At 35.8% G+C, this 6,000-nt stretch overlaps 1 protein-coding gene across 2 annotated transcripts in view; it reads left to right on the top strand.

Annotated features, from left to right (window-relative positions):
- Positions 1-426: 426 nt before the first annotated feature.
- The window catches only part of TLDC2 (TBC/LysM-associated domain containing 2), a 43,019-nt gene continuing 37,445 nt past the window's right edge, over positions 427-6,000 (top strand). For both annotated transcript variants that reach the window (XM_070941652.1, XM_070941649.1), the window contains exons 1-2: positions 427-515; positions 3,815-3,946. The gene's annotated coding sequence lies outside the window, so the exon portion shown is untranslated. The remainder of the gene's footprint in view (positions 516-3,814; positions 3,947-6,000) is intronic.

Below are 6,000 nucleotides of genomic sequence, written 5' to 3'. Positions count from 1 at the left end.
TTGAGTTCTTTTTTGCAATTCTCTTCAGGCCTAACTGCATAGCGGGATCTGCCTCTTTTCATTGTTGTTTTAACGTGTCATCAGAAATGGAACATGTGTTATGCGTGAGGTCATTTGACTACCATTTACCTACATCTGCCATGCAGATGTGAACAACAGGGATCAAAGTATATGGACATGCACTTCTCCGAAGAAAGCACCTTTGCCAACAGAGCCTTACATCTGTAGCAATTAATTAGGGGCATTGGCTATAGAAAACAATACATTACAGACATATGCTCTTTTAGAGGGAATCATCCTCTTTAACTAACCACATTTTTCTCATTCAGAGTGATTCCATTCAAAGCTTGACTTAAATGACAGAGCTCCCTCTCAGCTAGTCCTGCATAGTGTCAGAAACACATAAGAGAATATATATAGCTCAGGGCTGAACCATGAAGTCCTTGGTGCTTTCTAAGCTTGGCTGTTTACTTGCAAATGTTTCATTCACTGACTAGGTAACATCATTGGCACTAGTGAGTATAGATTCCAGATCGTTTATATACTATAGTTTACCCTGCCAATGTTGGGGGGATGTGGTTTCTCATTACTTGTTCCTTGATTGGGATATTGTTTTCTGCTTGATTGTTTGTCTCCTTGGTATTTTCTTGATTAGGGTACTGTTTTCTATTTGATTGTTTGTCTGGTGGTAGCTGCTGCTTACTTGGGTATTGGCTACTGAGGAGAATAAGTTCTGATCTTTTTATTTCCTTCTTAGCTTTAATAAGGCAGCCAAAAGAGAACGCTAGAAAGCAAATTGGAATATTTATGGTCTCCCATTCTGCAAAGAATTAAGAATAACATCTACTTGGGCATTACACCAAATGTCTTAGCACTGTATATAAACATAAGTCAGAGTACAAATTCTCATAACAAGATGCCACTTATTGTAAAGTAAAATGAATGCAAACGGGATAATAGGAAAAGGTAACCAAAAATAACTTATTCTGCATTTAATTAAGGTTGCTATAGTTTTCACGAAGGCGGGGCACTCGTATTTCAGTCTTATTTATTTCCACCTAAATGGGAACCATCACCATCAAAGACAAAGAAGATTCATATAAAGCAGCCTTTTTCAAAAGATGCACTCCAGTCTGTCTGAACTACAATCCACAATAAATCTCCAAGCATTAGAAGCAATTATTTGGCCCCATCTATAGCTTCTAAAATCTTGTTTTCACAATCCTTTAAAATCTCTATCCATTTCTATTATTCTTAAGATTTGGTCCTGTGCTTACCTGAACTCTATGTTTCTCAAGCTATTTTCTCAAGTCCTGAATCTATAGAGATGGCACAATTGTGTTCTATCCTAGGATACATGGTATTTAGTGACATTAGAATTATGAAGTAGATAGAGGCCATTTATTTATTTATTTATTTATTTATTTATTTATTTATTTATTTATTTATCAAATTTCTATACCGCCCTACTCCCGAAGGACTCAGGGCGGTGAACAGCCAAGATAAAATACAGATAATAAAAAATATTAAAAATCCCTTAAAATTATTAAATATTTTGGCCGAAACACAGATTAAAATACCCAATTTATAAAATCGCGAATTAAAAATTTAAAAGAGGAGAGTTAGGCCAGGCCTCCATTTATGTCACTAACCCTTCTTCAATGTGGGATCCAAATAAAAATATCAACTGAGCCTCTCATTGAACATATCAAAATGAAAGGGAATTCACTACCTCCATCAACTCCATTGACCAACAACTATTTAACAGTTAGGTTTTTTTTTTTTTAATGTTGGACTATGCTTTTCCATAATTTCAAATCATTCTTCCATTTTCTGTACTCTGGACAAAAGTGAGCAGAATAACAGAGTTGGAAAGACCAGGGAGGTCTTCTAGTCCAACCTTCTTTTCAAGCAGGAAACCCTATACCATTTCAGACAAATGCTTGTCCAATCTCTTCTTAAAAACTTCCAGTATTGAAGCACCCACAACTTCTGGAGGCAATGTCATGACCCTCTATAAAAATTCTTTCAGGTACAGTATATCAAAAGGGATATAATCTCCTTGGTCCTCTTATTCTCAACTTTGTGTCAGTGTATCATTAGATACCATAGCAGGAAGTTTTGGTCCCAGTTAATATAAATCTACAATGTTGCATCCAAATCTGGGAACTTTTCAGTTTAGTTAGTACACTACAACTGTTGATAAATATAGAAGGTACTGCAGGTTTTTTAATGTTTCCGAATGGAAAAATAATGAGGGGAAAGAGATTTAACTACTTTTTATTTATTTATTGACTATAAAATTCACATATTTTTAAGCATGCCAACGTATTTGTTATAATTTCCTCTTCAAAATGGATTACTATAATGAGTTACAAGGAAAAAGAATGGAAAGCATTCTTGCATGATTTTGAAAGGAAAATATGAAGTTTACATGCACTATATATACATTCATAATTGATTTTCCATACACACACACACACATACACACACAGTATATACATACATACATATATATATACATATACAGATACAGATACAGATACAGATACAGATACAGATACAGATACAGATACAGATACAGATACAGATACAGATATACAGTGGTGGGATTCAGCCACCACTTCCGGAGAACTGATTGTTAACTTTCGGAGCAGTTTGGCAAACTGGTTGTTGGAAGAAATCATTAGAGCAGAGAACCAGTTGTTAAATTATTTGAATCCCACCAGTGCATATATATCCACACACCATCCACACACACAAACACATATACACATGGTATTAAAAACTGTTTTCTGAATAGCAAATGAATCCATTGAAAAAAAATTGAAGTATATTTGGAGCAAAATGTAACAGTATTGTGGCTAGATAATCTGTACTCCAGATCTAAAATTTATGTTTCTTCCTGCATTCAAGGAGAAAGAAAACAGATTCATATTCTTCTCTCCTTAAACATCCAAATGAAACAGCATTGACAAGTGAAGGTAAACTAGAACACTATGAAAGAGAAACGTATTTTAAATTCCATGTAGTTAGCTTTTTTTCCATGTTCCCCTGACCTTCTCCTAACATGGAGTAATTGTTTGAATCTCATTTAAACCCTGATTGGGACCTATTTAAAGATAGCTCAATGATGAGTCAGGGCTTATTGGAAGATTTCAAGATTCTTCAGAGACTAGGAGTGAAAATCATATCTTGGTGTGAAAAAAGGTGTGGGGAGAAGATTGTCCCGCACTGATTTTTAAAACATATAACATCCATATATTTCAGAAAGCCTCACCAGATACTGACTAGAAATCGGTCCTGCTTGAAACATACACTGGAATGGGAATGAAAATGCCTTTTCCAGAAACAAAGGGAAAACACCGGGTATTAGCAAACACCAAGCAGACTAGAAGGTAGATCTAGGTCTGAGATGGAAACAGCCAACCTTTTATGAATGCAGCTCATTATTTAACTTTATGTGATTATCATCCTAAATTTGATTGATTGATTAATTTAATCTTTCCAAATATTAGGTCAGCTGCATTTTCCATCTAAAAAAAGAGACGTAAGAGAGAAAAAATGTAGACAGAGGTATCAGAGACAAAAAAAAATTCAGAAAAAATAAAAATCTCTTTAGCTCTTCCCATTCTCATACCCATATAGAGAATTCCCATTCTCTATAGTAGTACCCACCAAATGGTTCTCAGCAAACTACAAACTACAAATGAAGAAATATTGATCTCTCTTTCTCTCTCTCTCTCTCCCTCCCTCTTCCCTCCTTCCCTCCTTCCCTCTCTCTCTCTCTCTCTCCATCCATCCATCCATCCAGTCTCTCCTACCATTAGGCAGATAGCAGAAGTTGGATAGTGTCAAAGATTCAAAGTGCCTGGTGGTATATGCAGTGGGAGGAAAGAATATCGCCTTTCCCTTAGGCCTTCAATCAGCTCTGCTGACCACCCAGGTACGTTTCTTAAGATTAAAAACACTCTCAAGTCAAAATTGGCTCCTAGTGACTACCTAGAGAGATCCACGATGTTTTCTTGGCAAGAATTACAGAAGCGATTGAACATTACTATCTTTTAACTCTACCACAGCCTTGGGATTTCCTAATAATCCTGTACCCAAACACTAACCAATTCTGAATCTGCCAAATCTTTCAGATCTTTAACAAGCTAAGTTTTAAAAGGCTGCATTTTACTTTATATGAAAAACATAAGTGTTTTAATGATTTTCCATGCTTTTGGTGCTTTCCATATGCTTTCCATCATTAAAAGATAAAAATAGGAAATTAGGTCATATTTTGGCCAGCACGGAGTTTGTATTCGCACGGCACCTAATTTTAAGAACACTCAATCTAATATATACAGCATATACTCAGAACTAAGGTCCACTAAGGTTCAATATGGTTTAGTCCTGGGTAAGTGGAATAGAAGTCTTCAGTTCCCCAAATTCCTAACCTAATTAAAGAAGTCAAGTGATTAATGGTGGCAATATGCCAGGAACCAACATAACAGAAGACACAGTAAGTGATGTGATTCTAAGAGTCCCTCATCACAGCCTGTGAAGAGCTTTTGCTTAAGGGTCAAGTGTTGTGTTATGCAACCATCATGCATCTCTGGTCTCACTTGGCATTTGTAAGAGGCCGAATTAATATCCTTGCAAATGTTTGCAGCAAGAAAGGATTCTAAACTTTGGTCAAGTGAGCAAGTGCTGGAATTATGTGCAGTTGCCTATATGCACAATAACTGGATGCATCCAGTTATTATATGTATTTGTGTGTGTTGGAGCCACTACAGGTATGCAGTTTAATCTCAGAAAATAGGCAAGTATTCATAAGCACCTACAAAACCGCTTGTTCTTTGTCTTATGCAAATATGTGCAATACAGTCAGATAAGATGCAGTATCATTAAGGAATTGCATTCATTGGGTGCGGTTGCTTTTTGGGAAGAAACTCTGTCCCAGCATTGCTTTTAAAAGTAAAAAAAAAAAAGCCTCTGATGATCACGCTGCTCAGCTGTGATCATCAGAGGCTTTTTTTTACCTTTTAAAAGCATTTGTTTTTACAACCTCTTCAGCTGAAGAGGTTGTAAAAAAAATGCTTTTAAAAGCCTCTGATGATCAGGCAACTCAGCTGAGATCATCAGAGCTTTTAAAAAACATTTTTTTACAACCTCTTTGGCTGAAGAGGTTGTAGAAAAAATTCTTTTAAAAGTAAAAAAAAAAAAGCCTCTGATGATCGCGCGGCTCAGCTGGGCATGGGCTGGGGGGAGGGAGGGATTTTTGCTACTGGTTCTCCGAACCACCCACCACCATCGCTACCGGATCAGACAATCCGGTCCAAACCAGGAGCATTTCATCCCTGAACTGAATAAGCAGGTTCTTTCCCACAAAAATAATTTGTATTTGACATTTGTCAGGTATAGTAGGGTCATGTATGTAAACATTGTCTGTGTTTTAAAAGTCTTTTCTTGCTCCTACATTTCTTGGGAACCATCCTTCAGAATCAAATCAAAAGTTTTCAGATAGTTGTGAGTGAACTAAGATGAAGAAAGTCTGATTTTGTTGTTTGGTTCTGTCTCAAGACCAAAATTTGAGTATTTTTGTCTATCACTTTTGTCTAAACATTTTGTTAGGAAAAGTCATCTATTAATGTAATATAAAACTCCTTCTTGATTTCCATGTTATTCAGTTTATATGAAATCACTTGGAGAGAATATAATGAATCCTGGAAGTGCAGATTATTTATTATTTATTTATTTATTATTATTTATTTATTATTTATCCCCTTTTTCAAATCCTACTAAACCACCAAACTCTTTGAACAATTATCAGGACTCAGATAAAAAGCAAGGGGATCGTACTGACCACATCCCCCCACAAATCCCTTATCTATATTAAGGCAATTATCCTTATTAGTCCAAAACAGCTTGCAATTTAAATATTTTTTCCAGGAAAAAAAGAGATGAAGAGGGTAAAGCTTAATAAGCCAGTGTGGGTAAAGTGGCTAATGTGTT

This window comes from Pituophis catenifer, unplaced genomic scaffold (genome assembly GCF_029215685.1).
Source record: "Pituophis catenifer annectens isolate HBS135680 unplaced genomic scaffold, rPitCat1.0.hap2 SCAF_3, whole genome shotgun sequence".
In the NCBI taxonomy this organism is placed as follows: Eukaryota; Metazoa; Chordata; class Lepidosauria; order Squamata; family Colubridae; genus Pituophis; species Pituophis catenifer.
Note: the sequence above shows the minus strand (reverse complement) of the source record. Positions and strands in the feature narration are given on the sequence as shown.